Source organism: Rhipicephalus sanguineus, chromosome 4, assembly GCF_013339695.2.
Source record: "Rhipicephalus sanguineus isolate Rsan-2018 chromosome 4, BIME_Rsan_1.4, whole genome shotgun sequence".
Taxonomy (NCBI): domain Eukaryota; kingdom Metazoa; phylum Arthropoda; class Arachnida; order Ixodida; family Ixodidae; genus Rhipicephalus; species Rhipicephalus sanguineus.
Window position 1 is genome coordinate 203,597,258 of NC_051179.1, and position 18,896 is coordinate 203,616,153.

The window sequence follows — 18,896 nt, forward strand, 5'->3', positions numbered from 1 at the left end:
CTATCTATCTATCTATCTATCTATCTATCTATCTAGCCGCCTACGACTTCGTGCTCTCCTAGTCGCTTGGTTATTCGAATGTGCACCAAAATTGGTGTGGTGTAACATGACGTTATGACGAACATAAGTGACAAGTCATAACATGAAAAGCATCACACGCATGTCATATACAGCATGATTTACATGCCACGCTCATGGTGCGCTGGCGGCCGTTTCGCTAGCTTGATATAACCAAAATTGGTATCTTGCGACGTGACTGTGTGACGAACATAAATAACACGAGTTAACATGATAATCATGACACGCATGTCATGTACAGCATGACTTACGTGCCACGCTCATCGTGCGCTGGAGGCCGTTTCGCTAGCTCGATCTACCCCGAAATTGATATTGCGTGACGTGACTGTGAGACGAACATAAATAACACACGAGTTAACATGACAATCATGACACGCATGTCATGTACAGCATGACTTACGGGCCACGCTCATGGTGCGCTGGCGGCCGTTTCGCTAGCTTTATATACACCAAAATTGGTATCTTGCTACGTGACTGTGTAACGAACATAACTAACACGAGTTAACATGAAAATCATGACACGCATGACATGTACAGCATGACTTACGTGCCATGCTCATGGGGCGCTGGCGGCCGTTTCGCTAGCTTGATGTACCCCAAAATTGGTATTGCGTAACCTGACTGTGTGACGAACATAAAAAAACGAGTTAACATGAAAATCATGTCACGCATGTCATGTACAGCATGACTTACGTGCCACGCTCATGGGGCGCTGGCGGCCGTTCCGCTAGCTTGATCTACCCCGAAATTGATATTGCGCGACGTGACTGTGTGGCGAACACAAAAACACGAGTTAACATGAAAATCATGACACGTATGTCATGTACAGCATGACTTACGTGCCACGCTCATGGTGCGCTGGCGGCCGTTCCGCTAGCTTGATCTACCCCGAAATTGATATTGCGCGACGTGACTGTGTGGCGAACACAAAAACACGAGTTAACATGAAAATCATGACACGTATGTCATGTACAGCATGACTTACGTGTCACGCTCATGGTGCGCTGGCGGCCGTTCCGCTAGCTTGATCTACCCCGAAATTGGTATTGTGTGTCGTGACTGTGTGACGAACATAAAACCACGAGTTAACATGAAAATCATGACACCCATGTCATGTACAGCGTGACTTACGTGCCATGCTCATGGGGCGCTGGCGGCTGTTCCGCTAGCTTGATCTACCCCGAAATTGATATTGCGCGACGTGACTGTGTGGCGAACACAAAAACATGAGTTAACATGAAAATCATGACACGTATGTCATGTACAGCATGACTTACGTGTCACGCTCATGGTGCGCTGGCGGCCGTTTCGCTAGCTTGATATACACCAAAGTTGGTATCTTGCTATGTGACTGTGTAACGAACATAAATAACACGAGTTAACATGAAAACCATGACACGCATGTCATGTACAGCATGACTTACGTGCCACGCTCATGGTGCGCTGGCGGCCGTTCGCCAGCTTGATATATACCGAAAATGGTATCTTGTGACGTGACTGTGTGACGAACATAAATAACACGAGTTAACATGAAAGTCATGACACACATGTCATGTAGAGCATGACTTACGTGCCACGCTCCTGGTGCGCTGGCGGCCGTTTCGCTAGCTTGACCTACCCCCGAAGTTGGTATTGCGCGACGTTACTGTGTGATGAACATAAATAATAGGAGTTAACATGAAAACCCTGACACGCATTTTCCTCAATGATATACAAGACGATGTATGCAGCTCTTTGCTGGCTGCTTTGCATTACATCGATTCCCACAATGCGTGGGATCTGCCGGCTTTTTTGAACTTTGAAGAGGCCACCCATCCTTATATTATTTTTCTCGATTCTAACAAATCTTTTTACAAGGGCACGTCCGGCAGTCAGTCACTAGTTCTTTGGCAATCACTACGTCATAAAAAGTGTGTAGCGGCCTCATTCGGGCGGCGCGGAAACAGGAGAGCGCGCGATGGCAAGAGAAGAAAATAAAGAAGGCGCTAGGCTGTGGCACAGTCAAGCCACGGCTCACGTTCCTTGCTGGCATCGGTTATCGTTCAGGCGTGTCTTTCCTTCGCTCCTGTGGCATAAGCCACTAAGTGGCGACCTAGGACGACGACAATGACTGACTCGAATGCACCCTCAGCTGAACAAGCCTCATGTCTGCAGGACGTCGTGGCCATGCAACTGCGTCTCCCATCTTTCTGGCCACAGGACCCGCAGGTTTGGTTTCACCAGCTCGAGGCGCAATTCTCCCTGTACCCCATTGCCTCCGAAACGACACGCTACTACCACGTAGCCTCAATCCTTCCTCGTGATGTTGCCAGCGAGCTCTGCGACGTCCTCTCGAACCCCTCGAACACTACACCATATTGCCGCAAAGACTGCTTTCAATAAGCTTTTCAACAAGAGGATCAGCGAGCCGCTATGTAAGTGTCTACAATGTCTCGCGCCTGCGCGCGCTTCTTGTGGCACCGCGGCGCTCCTCGTGCACGGGCTCGAGACAGTGGGCTGATCTGCGAGGCGACGAAGAAGTGTGTTCGGAAGGAGACACTTGTGTGGAACGCTTTAGCGGACTCTTTCATTTTTATTTCACCTTCTTTTCTGGGCACAAGTTCGCCCATAATAAAACCAGTGTTTGTGTGACCCCTCTTGCAATACGTTATAATCTGGTCGAGGTGCGGGGTATGATTGGAAGTCCCCTTGGCGCAAGAGAGCGGAGCCCTGATCCTCAACGATTGGAACCTGGCGAACTGACTCCAGTACACCAGCGTTCAAGCCGCCGCCTCCGAGGAGACCCGCCTGAATTCGGGCCGCTCCCCACTGCTCCGCCAACACAGGCAGCGTTCACCGTCAACTCCAGAGCTATGGCCAGCCCGGTGGCATCATCTGAACTCATCGTGTCCCCACCGTGCATGCCTGGACCCTTCCACGGCGATGCGTTCGAAGATGTAGACGACTGGTTGGAGCATTTCGAGCGGGTCGCAAAGATCAACGGCTGGGACGAGGCAAGGAAACTGGGCCGCGTGTACTTCGCGTTGGAAGATGCAGCGAGGGTATGGTTTGAGAATCACGAGGCGGTGATAGCAACATGGGAATATTTTCGACGACACTTGCTCACTGCGTATGCCAGCACCGACCGCCGAGAGAAGGCAGAAAACGCTCTCCAATCCAGGAACCAGCGCACGAACGAGAGCGTCAGCATGTATATCGAAGACCTGTCCCGACTCTTCAAACGTGCCGATGCGAACATGACGGAAGAGAAGAAACTGCGCCACCTGATGCGTGGAGTCAAGCAGGACTTCTTTGCAGGGTTGGTTCGCAACCCCCAACGCACCGTTGCCGAGTTTCGTACGGAAGCCACGACCATAGAGAGGGCGCTACAGCAGCGTGCCCGTCACTACAAACCGTGATGCTAGTAATGCACCAGTGGACGTCCTTTCGGTGAGCCAAGGCAGCAACAGTGAAGCGCTGAGGGAACTGGTGCAATCCATTATAAAAGAAGAGCTTCTGAAGCTTCTGCAGCCCCAAGTCACGCCCACAGTTTCTACCCTCGCCACCGTCATTCGTGATGAAGTACGGCACGCACTTCTTCAACCGGAGCCTGAGGCACAACCTATCCGGCTCGAACAACCGCTGCAGGAACGTCGTGTACCAACGTACGCGGACGCTCTACGACAACCCGCCGTGCACAATGCTTCGTTCGCAGCCCCCAGTGGCCATCCATCGGCTTCGCACGGCTCGCCCTTTCTAGGAGAACTGAGGCCACGAAAAAGCGACGGCACACCTCACAGGACGCCGCTCTGTTTTCGTTGCGGAGAAGCTGGACATCTTTACCGAATGTGCCCATATCGAAGAGTCGGCCTGCGTGGGTTTTCTGTAAATGCACCATGCCCGCATAATGGTGAAAGACCCATCGAAATACAAGATTACCTGTCGAGGCATCAATTCCCAACGGCTAGTTTTCAGCACCAGCCAAGGTCACCAGCACCTACTCGGTATCGATCGCCAAGCCCCCAGCGTTCAAGTTCCCCATCTTCAAGTTCACCAAGGCATCGTTCACTGAGCCCGCGGCAGGAAAACTAAAGCCAGCGACCTGGGGAGGCAAGGCCGCTGATGTTCGACAAAGCGAAGATCCTCCGTGAAGGCCCCAACGGCAGCAGCGACGAGCAGAAAACGACGCCCACGATAAGTAAAGAAAAAATTTCTTCAGACTTGCGCGTTACGGTGGACGGGCGTGAATTGAGCGTTTTGGTAGATACTGGTGCCGATTATTCAGTCATAAGCTATGCATTCGCAAGGGATCTAAAGAAAGTTTTGACGACATGGAGTGGACCACAAATACGTACGGCTGGGGGCCACCTCATTAACCTCTGGGAAGATGCACCGCGAGAATCGGAATTCAGGGTGCTACTTACGTCGCTGAATTCATCGTGCTTCCAGAATGCTCGAGAGACGTAATACTGGGGATGGATTTCTTGCTAGCGCACGGTGCCATAATCAACCTTCAGAATTCTAGCGTTTCTTTCTCGACGAAACTGGCGATAGACAAGAAGGAGGTAGAGAGCACTGCATTGCGGGTTATCGATAGGGACGTAACCGTACCACCACGATGCAGTGTGCTGGTTGGCGTAAGAAATGACACATTCGTCGATTCCGAAGGTATAGCGGATGGCAACGTCGAACTACTGCTAAAGAAAGGCATTTGCGTAGCTCGGGGCATTATTCACTTACGTGGTGGGTGTGCCAAAGTTTTGCTCACAAATTCCGGAAATGAAATTCAGCATGTTGCAAAAGGCACTGCCATCGCCTTTCTACACAGTTTTACTGCAGCGACAGATTTTGTAGCCTGGCGTCAGCGCCACATACTTCAGAAACTACGCATGATGTTGGAGCAGCAGTTTCAATCAGCCGAAATCTATCGCCAGCCGAAAGAAAAGTTATAGAAGACTTTATAAGAGATTTCTCACAGTGTTTCTCCACCTCGTCAAAAGTACGTCGCACGCAGATCGTTAAGCACCGAATAATACCGGAGGACGCAACAAGGCCAGTATACCAACACCCTTACAGAGTTTCACCGAAAGAACGAGAGGTCATAAAGGGTCAAGTGCAAGAGATGCTGGAAGACGATGTCATTCAGCCATCCAACAGTCCGTGGGCATCACCAGTAGTTCTCAGGAAAAAGGACAACACGTTGAGATTCTGTGTTGACTATCGGAAACTGAACAGCGTGACCAAGCGGGATGTATACCCCTTGCCGCGTATTGATGACACATTAGATCGGCTACGGCACGCCAGATATTTCTCGTCATTGGATTTAAAAAGCGGGTATTGGCAAATTGAAGTGGATGAAAGAGACCGTGAAAAGACTGCTTTCGTAACTCCGGACGGCCTGTATGAATTTAAAGCACTCCCATTCGGCCTCTGTTGTGCGCCGGCGACATTACAGCGCATGATGGACAGTGTCCTCTCGGGCCTCAAATGGCAGTCATGCTTAGTCTACTTAGACGATGTTGTAGTATTTTCTGCAGCGTTTGACCAGCACGTAGAGACTACGTTTAGCGCTTCAGGCTATCCAGTCGGCCGGCTTGACTATTAAACCGGAAAAGTGCCAGTTTGGATTTGAAAAGCTGCTTTTCCTGGGTCACGTAATCAGTGCTGAAGGTGTTGGTCCGGACCCCGACAAGACTGCGGCCGTCGCACAATTCCCCAAGCCGAAAGACAAGAAGGAGGTGCGTCGATTTCTGGGCTTATGCGCTTACTACAGGCGATTCATAGAAAATTTTTCGAAAATTGCCGAACCTCTAACCAGACTCACAAAAGAGGACCAACCATTCTTTTGACATACGGAACAAGAGGCAGCTTTCAATGAATTAAAGAAACGTTTACAAGCCCCGCCGATCCTTGCCCACTTCGACGAGACTGCGGATACCGAAGTCCATACAGATGCGAGCAATCTTGGTCTCAGTGCAGTGTTGGTTCAATGGCAAAATGGAGAAGAGAAAGTAGTAGCTTATGCCAGCCGCACCCTCTCAAAAGCTGAAAAAAACTACTCCGCGACAGAAAAGGAGTGCTTGGCAGTAATATGGGCCATCAGCAAGTTCAGGCCATAACTCTACGGAAGGCCGTTCCGTGCCGTCAGAGACCACCACTCACTTTTCTTGCTGGCAAGCTTAAAAGACCCGTCGGGGCGACTTGCGAGATGGAGCCTCAGGCTCCAAGAATACGATATTACCGTTGTATATAGGTCTGGAAGGAAGCATAACGATGCTGACTGCTTATCACGCTCGCCACTGGACTCTACTCCAGAAGAGGACGACTTCCCATTCCTTTGTGTGGTGGAAGCTTCGGATATCGCCGAGCATCAACGAGCTGACACAGAACTGCTCCCATTGATAAAGTACCTCGAAGGGCATGACTCCGAAGTTCCAAGTGTATTTAAGAGGGCATTATCCTCATTCTGTCTCCGTGATAATGTACTCTACAAGAGGAACTTCGGACACAACAATGAAAAGTTCTTACTCGTTGTGCCGTTAGCCATGAGGCATGAAATATTAGAAGCTTGCCATGATGAACCATCGTCGGGCCACTTGGGCGTCAGCCGGACATTCGCCAGAATTCGCCTGAAATATTACTGGCCCAAGCTGTTAGCATCGGTGCAGCATTATGTGAAGACATATCGCGAATGTCAAAGGCGCAAAACACCACCTCTAAAGGCGGCCGGCCTTTTCCAGCCCATAGATCCACCTGGGGCTTCATTTCGACAAATTGGAATGGACCTTCTTGGGCCGTTTCCAATGACATCCTCAGGGAAGAGGTGGATTGTCGTCGCGACCGACTATTTAACACGGTATGCTGAAACTGGTTGCCTTGAGAGAGGAACGGCAGCAGAAGTTGCCACGTTCTTCGTTCACAACATAGTTCTCCGACATGGCGCCCCAACGGTAGTCATTACCGATCGAGGAGCAGCCTTCACATCCGAGTAGATGCAGTGCTTGATGATGATGACTAACACCAGTCATAGAAAAAGCACTGCATACCACCCCCAAACGAACGGGTTGACGGAACGTCTAAACGGCACCATTGCTGACATGTTGTCGATGTACGTGGACATGGAGCATAAGACGTGGGACGAAATCCTCCCTTACGCAACTTTCGCCTACAATACGGCCCTACAGGAGACCACCCGCGTCACACCATTTCAGCTGGTCTATGGCCGTACGGTAACTACAACACTCGACGCCATGCTACCAGTCGACAACGACAATTATGAGCCATCCGATATTGACGAATTTCTACAGAGAGCTGAAGAAGCGCGCCAGTTGGCACGTCACCGAATACGTCAACAACAAGCCAAGGACGCGAGCTACTACAACCTGCGCCGCAGAGAAGTTAAGTACCAGCCAGGCGATCAAGTATGCGTATGGACACCAATACGACGTCGCGGGCTGTCAGAAAACTTCCTTCGACGCTACTTTGGTCCATATAAGGTTCTCCGTCGACAAAGTGACTTAACTTATAAGTAATCCCCGAACGACAAGGGCGCTCAAGACGGCAAAACCATGCAGAAGTCGTACACGTAGTCCGCATGAAGCCCTATTACGAAAAAGAACCCCCCCCCCCTTTGGTTACCACCCTCAATCACGCATCAGGACGTTGCGTATGCCGCAAAGACTGCTTTCAATAAGCTTTTCAACAAGAGGATCAGCGATCCGCTATGTAAGCGTCTACAATGTCTCGCGCCTGCGCGCGCTTCTTGTGGCACCGCGGCGCTCCTCGTGCACGGGCTCGAGACAGTGGGCTGATCTGCGAGGCGACGAAGTGTGTTCGGAAGGAGACACTTGTGTGGAACGCTTTAGCGGACTCTTTCATTTTTATTTCACCTACTTTTCTGGGCACAAGTTCGCCCATAATAAAACCAGTGTTTGTGTGACCCCTCTTGCAATACGTTACAATATCAGCACCTTACAACCAAGGTGCTGGAGCGATTCATGCCTTCGGGACGCGCCCGCCTACAGCAGGTACTTGTAGAGGGGGACCTTGGCGACAGGCGCCCCTCCCAACTGCTGCGCCGACTGCGACAGCTTCTTGGGGAACACGACGTCTCCGCCCATTCTGCGTTGCTTCGCGAGCTCTTCCTCCAACGCCTTTCTCAGCCAATCCGCCTCGTCCTCGCGGTGGCCGGCGACTTCTACCTGGACCGCCTGGCGGAACTCGCCGATCAGGTTCATGAAGCGACCTCCCCATCTGTCAACGCTGTCTTACCACCAGCAGACACAGCGATTTCGCGCCTTGAGGCCCGCGTCGACGAAGTCGCCGCCTCCATTGCCGCACTCCGGAGTCCCCTGCAAGAGTCTCGTTCGCCTCGTTCCGGTCGTCGAGCCCTTCCACGCACACGAGATGCTCGGAGTCCCAGCCCTTCACCTCTCTGCAAGTACCACCGGCGTTTCCGGCCCCGAGCCACGAAGTGTACACCTCCATGTTCGTGGCAGCGAAACGTCTGCCGGGATCACTGACGGCGGCGTGTGATCTCACTTCTCGTTCCAGCCGCCTTTTCATGGTCACAGACCAGCTATCGGGTGCCAGGTTCCTTATAGATACGGGCGCGGAAATTAGCGTTGTGCCCCCGACTAAGGCTGATGATTCGAAGTCACAGGGGCAAGTGCTTCGCGCTGCCAACGCGTCGCCTATAGCGACGTACGGACTCCGATCTCTGACCCTCGACTTCGCCCTTCGCTGCATTTTCCGGTGGGTTTTCGTCATCGTAGACGTGGTTCAACCAATCATCGGCTCGGACTTCCTCTCATACTTCAATTTGGACGTCAGCGTGCGGCGGCGCCGCCTCATAGACGGTCAGACTCGACTCTATCTCGGGAGTCCTGTCCGACATCGCTCCAATGACCATCCGCATGCTGATACCTTCCTCACCGTTCGAAAAAATCTTGCCGAGTTTCCCGGAGTAAACAAAACTGTGCAACCTCAATCAGCCGCCAAAACATTCGGTGACACACCACATCCTCACCCGGGGTCCACCGGCAGCCACTCGACCACGCCGCCTGTTTGGAGACCACCCAGCTATTGCTAAACGGGAGTTTGACCACATGCTGCAGCTCGGCATTATACGCCCGTCGTCAAGCGTTTGGTCTTCCCCGCTGCATTTGGTGCCAAAGCGTGATCCTGGTGACTGGCGTCCTTGTGGGGACTATCGAACATTGAACGCCAAGACTGTCCACGAGAGCTATCCCCTACCTCACATCCAGGATTTTACATCGCGCCTCGACGGCTGCACAATTTTCAGCAAAGTGGACCTTGTTAAGGCGTACCATCAGATTCCTGTCGAGCCCGCCGACATACCTAAGAACGCCATCACGACGCCCTTTGGGTTGTTTGGATACGTGCGGATGCCTTTTGGACTCCGCAATTCGGCTCAAACTCTCCAGCGGTTCATTTCTGAGGTCACACGGGGCCTCCCTACTGTGTTTGCGTACCTTGACAATGTCCTCATCGCCAGCCGCACGCCTGAAGACCATGAGCACCATCTTCGAGCTCTGTTCCAACGTTTACAGCAGTACGGCCTCGTTGTGAACGCCTCGAAGTGTACTTTCGGCGCATCTGAGCTCGAGTTCTTGGGCGATCACATATCATCCCAAGGAATACGGCGTCTCCGGTCCCACGTTAACCCTGTAATGGCCACTGTATCATATTTGATACAATAAATATAATGCCTCAAAAGAGGTAAAAACCCCGTCAAAGCTTCATACAAAAGCCGTTATTGGATGTTTAACATGTTAGAATTAAGGCACACTGAGTTACTCATTCATTCAAATTATTTATTAATTTTAATTAAGAGTAATTAAGTTGTGTTCGAAATAAAATTTCACCCTTTTTTTCGTAAAATGAACTCTACACGAATAGTATATATGGTGAGTGTTTTCTCACAATTTTCTCAAGGCAGAACGCCTTTTGGGCATTACAGGGTTAAATCAATCCAGGATTATCCTCAGCCTACAACACTGCGCCAATTACGCCAATTCCTGGGGCTTGTGAATTTTCCCAGGCGCTTCACTGTGCCGAACTGCTAAGACCGCTCACCGACCTCCGTCGGTCAACCGCCGGCCTGTCCTCCGCCATTACTTAGTCGTCAGAGGCCCAGGCCGCCTTTGCTGCTGCCAAGCAAGTGGTCACTCACGCCGTGCTTCTTATTCATCTGCGCAGGAACGCCCCGACTCGGTTGATGGTGGACGCATCCAGCTTGGCCGACGGAGGCGTCTTACAGCAGTGGAATAACTCCAAGTGGAGACCCTTGTCTGCGATACAGCACTTTCGGCATTTTCTGGAAGGATGCTCGTCTTACGTGCTGACTGACCATAAGCCACTGGCGTATGTTTTCCGCACTAACTCATCCAAGTACGTGCCCCGTCAACTCCGCCATCTTGCTTATATTCCGGAGTTCACGACTGATATCCGCCACGTGAAAGGAGCTGACAACACCGCCGCAGATGCTCTTTCTGGTATGGCCGCAGTTGACTCTCCATCTCCAACCATCGACTGGGCCTCATTCTCCTCCGCACAGAAGGATGATAGAGAGCTTGCCGCTTTTCGGGAGAACCCCCGTTCTCACCGACTACGCCTGGTGTCTCATCCATTGCTGAGACAGGCGGGGAAGGGCGGGGAAAGGCGGGGAAGGTCAGCTGAGACACCACCCTTGTGGTGCGATGTCTCAGCTGACCTTCCCCGCCCGTTCGTTCCCGTTTCATTACGACGCACCGTTTTCCACTCCTTACACGACATCTGTCACCCCGGCATTCGGGCTACTCAGCGTCTTCTCACCCAGCGCTATGTCTGGCCCGGAATCAACGCTGATGTGCGCGCTTGGACGCGCATGTGCCTGCCCTGCCAGATGACAAAGGTCTCCCGTCATACTAAGACGCCTCCCCAACCTTTCCTTCCACCCGGCCGCCGTTTCGACCATGTTCATCTAGACATTGTGGGCCGTCTACAAGTGTCTCAGGGGTACCCTTATATACTGACCATGGTCGATCGTTTCACACGCTGGCCAGAGGCTGTTCCAATTCAAGATATCACCGCCGAGACAGTTGCCCGCGCTTTCACTTCTACGTGGGTATCCCGTTCTGACTGTCCTGGCACCGTGACAACAGACCGTGGACGTCTGTTTGAGTCCTCGCTGTTTACTTGCCTTAATAGCATCCTCGGAGCCAGAGATTGCCGTACCACGGATTATCATCCCTGCGCCAACGGCATGGTGGAACGCCTTCACCGACAACTGAAGACCGCCTTGACTACCCGCCTCAATAGAGCCACCTGGGTTGATGCCTCGCCACTGGTGCTCTTAGGTTTACGAGCTGTCATCCGGGCAGACCTGCAGTGCTCAACAGCAGCGCTGGTGTACGGCACTTCACTATGGCTTCCGGCAGACTTCCTCACGTCAACGAAGCTACCAGACCAGCCACAACAATTCCTCCAACGCGTCCTCGACTGCGTTCAAGACCTCCGGCCCACTCCACCCGGACCTTCCCAACACAAGACAATATTCGTCCACCCTGATCTGGCCACTGCAACACATGTTTTCGTGCGCCACGACGCGGTCAGACCACCTTTGACAGCAGCCTACGACAGACCACGGCCGTGAAGAGACAGTCAGCTTGGACCGACTTAAGCCGGCGTACCTGGAGACCGCCATAGAAAGCTTCTCACCCACGCCTGACCTTCCGTTGCACTACGAAAAACCGCATGTCACATTCCGACTTCCAGTCTACACGGGGGGCCCTGTAGCGCCCACGTTCGGACGGCGCGCAAACCGGAGAGCGCGCGATGGCGAAAGAAGAAAATAAAGAAGGCACTAGGCTGTGACACGTGCAGCCACGGCTCACGTTCCTTGCTGGCATCGATTATCGTTCAGGCGTGTCTTTCTTTCGCTCCTTTGGCATAAACCTACATCATATCACATTATTATGTTATATTATAGAGCTCCCCCTCCCCTAAAAAATATATTTTTTTTTAAAATAGCGATAGCATTTATATGGACAGTCTCGGCTGGTTCTTGCCGTTCGCGTCGCCGCCGTCATGCGCCATATATGTATAAGTATGTATATATGTATTAAAGTCCCAAAGAAAAATAACTCAGAAAAATGCTTCCGAAGCGGGGAATCGAACCAGCAACCTCTCGCTCCGCAGCGGGTGGCGCTAGCCATCACGCCACAAAGCGCAGATCCTTCAGGTAGCTAACGGCGAGCGTTATATACGCACCCTTTACCGCTGGCAGGACTCAGAGACGGCAGGCGCTTGTAAGCGTTTTTTCATTACCAGCGAGATGGCGCGAGGAGCGCAACGGGCGTAGAGCCACGGCCGCTGGATGAAAAAGCGCACGGTACGGCCTGCCGCGTCGGGCGGCTTTCTATGGGAGAGCGCGTGTTGGCCCTAGTTGCAGTTGCGGCCGCTGCGGCGCGACGGGGCGGGGAAGGGAAACGGGTGCCGGCGGCTCCTTTGGGGCAGCAGCCGCAGCAAATTAGTTGGTGGTGGTCACAACAGCGATCTCACTCAGCTGTTCTAAGCGGTTTTTTCTATCTCATCTATCGCAGTCATGACATATCATGCATTCAGTTGAGTCCGTTCGCGTAATCTGGTTAAATAGCCAATTAAATTTCCGTGTACGTACCGAGCTCCTGGTATTTTTTTTCCAGGACTAACTTTTTGCTTTGTGTCTGAAAGAATATTCAACAATGCGCGTAGCAGCATTATATGGCGCTGAATGTGTGAAAAAGTGGTTGTTATATTTATGTGCGTGTAATGAATGCATCGTTTGTAATTTTAACATATTGATTTCCGTGACATTTCTTCAGCACCTTTGAGTTTTCTTAGCTGAAAATGCTTGACAGGTATTCATTTTAAACATCTGACAATACACGTTCATGGTCTTTATACACAGGAAGTGCATGTAAAAACATACGTAGATTCTTTTTCATGATGTCTAATGCATGATACTGTGCCGAGAAGTAATTCAGCTTCGGATGCTTGATACTAGCGGATTCTGTCTCCGCATGTTTTTTGTCTCCGCATGTGTGTTTTTTGTGTCCGCATGTTTTGCTGAGGTAACGTTGCTTGTTGGGCGAGTTGGAACGAGTCAGTCATAATGTAGTGCAGCGCAAAAAACAGGCAACAGACGAGCGAGTGTGTCCTTGTCCTCTCGCTCGTCTGTTGCCTGTTTTTTGCGCTGAACTACATTATGACTGCTGAGGTAAGTTTGAGTCTGTGCCCCGTACCGCTAATGACCACAGACAACCCAACTCTCTGAATAAAAGGAATACACGTGCTTTTCATGGCAACCAACATCAGTACCACATGGCATTGCGGGGCAACGCACGCCACCGCAACGCGACAGCGTTCGGAAGCAACCGGAACCGATGACAAAGGTGCCGCGGGTTGAAAGGTGGGAACTAGAAAAAAACGAGAGATAAGAGAAAACGGGAAGGGGGTGTTTGCAACTAGCCGCCGTTTGCAGCTAGTAGGGATTAGCCCTGAATTCATAATAAGTAAACTAACTTCTCACATTTTGTCCAGATTTTATGTTCACTGTTGAATTCGTTACACGATCGTGAAAACGGCGTAACAGGAAGAGACAGAAATACTGAAAAACGCAGGAATGCAAGCAGTTGTGTTCGGGTGTTTTTCAGCCTTTTCATCACTCTCTCCGTCTGACCGTTTTCATATTAATTAATCCGTAACAGCTCGCCCAATTGTCAGTATTGAAGGTGTAGTCACTGAAATTTCAAAGTGACTCGAATTTCCTTCTATGAGATGGTCGCACATGTGATAAGCATTATTTCATGGCAGTTGCATGCGATGCCGTATCGTATGTGTACTATAAACATGTTTGGAAGAAGGAAGAAGTTTATCTTATTTTGTGTCAAATAAACAGTGGCCGCTGCAGTTTCTGAGATCACTTTTTCGAAATGAAATGATTAAATCTGAAGCAGCCTACTCAGAGCCAAAATAAAGAATTTCGATTCATTAGGAAAGGTGCAGCGCCTCCAGGTTGGTTACTTGTGGTCTTCTAGGACACCAGAAAAATATGCCCACGCGATTACTTCCGCAAAAACGATCGGTGCGCGAAGTTGCATCTTGGGCACGGCAAGAACAAAAATTCCCAAGCGCTGCAAGTTTTACAAGAAATATCGGTAATTAACTGATGTGTACACGCTAGATGGATTTTAGGAGAATATTTCGGGCGTCACATGAAGACGCACGCACTCAAGCCTAACTGCCGCAAGCGCGCCGCGCATGTGATCCCGCGGGCGTCCGCGAAACGCGTCCCCCCCTGGTGGCGCCGCGGCGGTGGTCCGGGAAACTAGGCCCGTCACGCCACGGCCGGGCTAGACTGCGCACGAGCGCGCGTGCGGTGTAGCCCGGCCGTGGTCACGCCGGTTTCGGAGCACGCGGCAGGCCGTACCCGTGCGCTTTTTATAGTTTGGGCGATTCTTTCCTCTCGCCGCTCTCCGCGCCTCGCCCCAGCGCCGTCCTCTTCTCGTGACGTCAACCTTCGCCGGCGGTGGCGGGCCGCAGCGCGGCGGCAGAGCCGCGACGGCGATGCACTGGCCCGCCGCACCCGCCGCATTCACACGATTGCTGAGGAGCGCACGCAGGTTGCGAAGCTCTTGTGCGAAGCTGCCTATCGTTTCGCGCGCGTATTCACGGCGGTTGTCCCTCGAATTCATGCGTAAATTAGTTGCGGTCGATGGGCTGTTGTTGCACGGTTGGCTGCTCAAACAGCAGCGCGCAAAGGTTCCGCCTTTTTATGCTTCCCAAGGAAAAGAAGCGACGACGCCATTAGATTAGAAACATCAAACGCAGCAAATGGACCCCGACCAACTGCTCAGTGTTATGCGAGTGACGTACTTAAGTATTTTGCTTGAGTATTGTTGGTATTGTAAACAGCGTACCATTAACACAAACTTATTATTCCTTGTGCAATGGGGCCCTTTCAGGCGCACAAACTTTAAAAATAATTTTGTCACGCTGAAAAAAAAAACTTTGATGGTTCGCGTTTCGAACGCTTGGGCAGACTGAAATTTTGCAGCGATCACGATATAAGTGTCAAGCGTCATGTGTTGCATTTACGCAATTCATCGTGCGTTCTGAGCACGAGCTTGGGATGTTATCGCCCTTACAAAAAATTGTACCAACAGTCAATAGACAGTTTATTGGGAAAAGTCGATAGAACCTACCGACGGTATATTGAAAGTCGTTAGACCGTCTTATATACCAGCAACCAACATTCCGTTGACTATTGGCCACCGATAACCAATAGAAATTTCTCTAATAACTTTCAATAGACGCTAAAGGAACGTTAAATTGAAAGTTGTTAGACCGTTTTTAAACGTCCTATATACCAGCAACCAACATTTAGTCGACTATTGGCCTCCGATAACAAATTGAAATTTCCTTTATAACTTTCAATAGATGCTAACGGAACGTTAAATTGAAAGTTGCACTGTTTTTAAGCGTCCTAAATACCTGTTACCAATGTTTCGTTGAGTACTGGTCATTGAAGCTTTGTTGATGCATCTTGCGTAATGGAGATTATTCTTGCTTTAGGAGAACAGCCAAATGTAAATGCAGGCGCTTCTGTGCTGCATGCCCTAGTCGCCCTGGCTTGCGCTACGGAAGGCACTTACACTTGGCCATCCTCCCAAAGTGGGATGATCTCAAGCAGGATATATAGCTGTAATAAATGTTGCTTTAATGTCCAATAAAGCTTTTTAAAATGTAGTTCTCAAACACACCACATACTTAACATTGTGTTAGGTACGCCAAGCACTGTTTCAAGTTTACTGTAAAGTTTAAATTATACGTAAAATCCACAAATGTTCACACAGGAAATATTTTGACAGAATGCAAGCACATCTGAGTAAACATTAACTATATTGACGCCTGAAGTTAGTGACTGAAGTTCTGATGCATGTTAGCAAAGTTCCTGTCCAACTGACAAAAATAAGTGAACACAATTTTGAAAGCAAGATGTTTATTTTTTAGCACAACATGTCTTTACATCTATAACTGCGTATTAGTGTCTTGATATAGCACAGAACTTCCAAAAAGGTACTTAATGCGTGAACTGCCTACAGCGTGGCAAAACGACAATACTAAGGAAAGGATCACTTGCATAAATAAAAATTAATTGTAAGATCATCAGATGTATATATATGAGGGGTAGTCAAAAAGTAAAGCGACTTTTGCTATCTCTCCCGCTAGAGTTTGTTAAAGGGCCCCTCATAAGGTGACATAACGAATTTTAGTTAGGCATTGCAAGTTGTTGCGAACCCAATAAAGAGCATTATGCCGCAAGAATTTTCCTAATCGGTTCGTTAGAAGCTGAGAAAAACAATAATTTGTAGCGGCGCGCGACCAGGATGCGAGGAGGCGAGCTGCAAACCCTTGCCGCTCGACCCCTGTAGCCTTCGCAAGCCAAATCCCTTCCCTACCTCCTTCGGCACGCGAGCAGGAGGATCACATAACGCATACGCATGAATACGTCATGCGCACACAATGCCACGAGTACATGACGTGCCCGAACCAGCCCGAGCCCCCGAGACGCGAGCAGTGTTTTGGCGGCGTTCTTTGCGCTTGATCTCTGCAAGTTATGCCGAATGCGCCCTCGCCGATCACTTGGCTTTCAACCTATTACTGAGCACTAAAGCTGCGACATTTGTACGGACGCGAGGCTAGCGGGACGCTGCATGAACATATAGTTAGACGCGGGAGGATAAATGAGCCTAATGAGCGCTGGAACGCGGTAGAAAATTAGTTTCGTTGTAAAGGGTGGCGTCTGCACGATGTGCAACAAAGCGCGAGAACACGAACGCGTGCGAAACGGAGGCAGATTAGTCTCGAATCTCGAAGAATAAGAGGCAACCACCGACCAAATAAATGTTTTAAAAAGAAAGAAACGACGTTTGACACAGCCTGCCAGTGTCCGACAGAGAAAACGCGCAGCTGTTCCTTATGTGCCCGGAATAAGTGAGACTTTGTCACGCGTTCTGCGTAGCTACGACGTCGAAGTAGCCCACGTGCCTGTACGCAAGTTACGGCACACACTTGTTGGTGGGAAGGACAAACTTCCGAAGGAAGCCTTTCCTGGTGTTGTGTATAAAATCCCTTGTGCGGACTGCGATAGTGTTTATATCGGGGAGACCGGCAATTTCAGACAGCGCCTGCGCCAGCATCAGAACGATGTGAAAAACAAGAAAGTGGCATCTAATGCACTGGCGGAGCATGCGGACACGACTAATCACACTATAGACTGGTTGAATGCGAGCATTATCGGGAAGGAAAGGAACTGGACGTCACGTCTGTATCTTGAGTCCCTCGAGATACAATCTACTGAACAGACGCTGAATCGTAATGTTGGAAACCTTCCCTCGTGCTATGCGCGGTGCTTGCGTCACTTACTGAAACCTGTATAGTTAGATGCTTTTGGTGTTCATGGCTTCATTGTGAACAAGGCTTCCGTATGGAAGCCGAAACGTCGTTTCTTTCTTTTTAAAACATTTATTTGGTCGGTGGTTGCCTCTTATTCTTCATGTTTCGTCCCGACCAGACGGGCTTCCGTCGAACTCTCGATTTCATTTTAGTCTCGAATCTCGCTGCGATTCACAGTAAAAATTAAAAAAGACCACGCGCACATTCCGTTTGTGTCTTCTATTATTACTCTCAAGGTTTATTCATCCATTCAAGCAACAAATCACACAAAGTACACGTCCTGTCAAATAATTATCGCAGTGTCACGTGCTATACTGTTGGCGACGTCAGAGCGCAATCGTCTACGTAGAGGAGCGACGTCCCAGCACTACCATCTACGTAGGGCCATTCCGCCATGTACGTCATTCCCTCATTCTCTGGGCGCGCGGCCGCGAGAAGAAGGGCAAGCAGCGTTCAGCTTGAAACTTGACCCATTTACGCGGCGCGTAGCGTTGCAAATTTCGGCAGACGTAATCGCGAACGCCCAGTGCATGCATTGCGCTCGTCAACTCAAAATTGTCAAACCTGGTGAGGGGCCCTTTAACAGTGCTACTCTCGGCGACAACTTTTCTTGGCAGCACTATAGAAGCCACACAACCGAAACGCATGCCTACTACGCGCTAAAAAATAGTACTTAAGTTTGCTGATAATTTTCTCATTTGCTTGGCTGAAACAAATGCTGCTTTATTTATTATGAGACTGAAACAGTGGCGGAAAGCCGTGGGTAAAATACAGTTATTGCTCACTTTTCAAGAATGCCTTCCTGTTCTTTCCATTTCTTAGACAGCACCAGCTTTTCAGAACGCCCGTTTTCCGAAGTAAACAAGGCATCCATGACGTAGTGGGTCAGTGTGCGGCCGCAAGCGCACTGTTTAGTTCTCCAAGCAAAATATACTCTTAATACGACACTAGAATGTATACTGAACCATAAAAATGTCTCTCCCATTCACATTTTTCGTGCATATGTTTTTATAAACGCGTGAACGATGCAAGCGAGCTAAACCGAAATCAGCCGCAAGCTGCTGTACTGCTTGCAGAGCAACACGAATGTGCGGAAGCCCCGGCTCTGTACTCTTGGCTCCACTGTTGAGATAAGTTGTCACCGAGTATAGTATCCGGCACTGGATTGGTGTCGTCTGCAACACTTCTCTGGAATGTGTCACTCTTATTCCCACTTTAGTCAGAGTTGCAGACCGTTAAGCATGGCAGCCCCACTGTCGACCTCCACCAGGGAGGAAATGAGGGCAGTGATTCGCTTTGCTCTGCGGAAGGTGTTAAACCTGCAGAAATTATTTGTC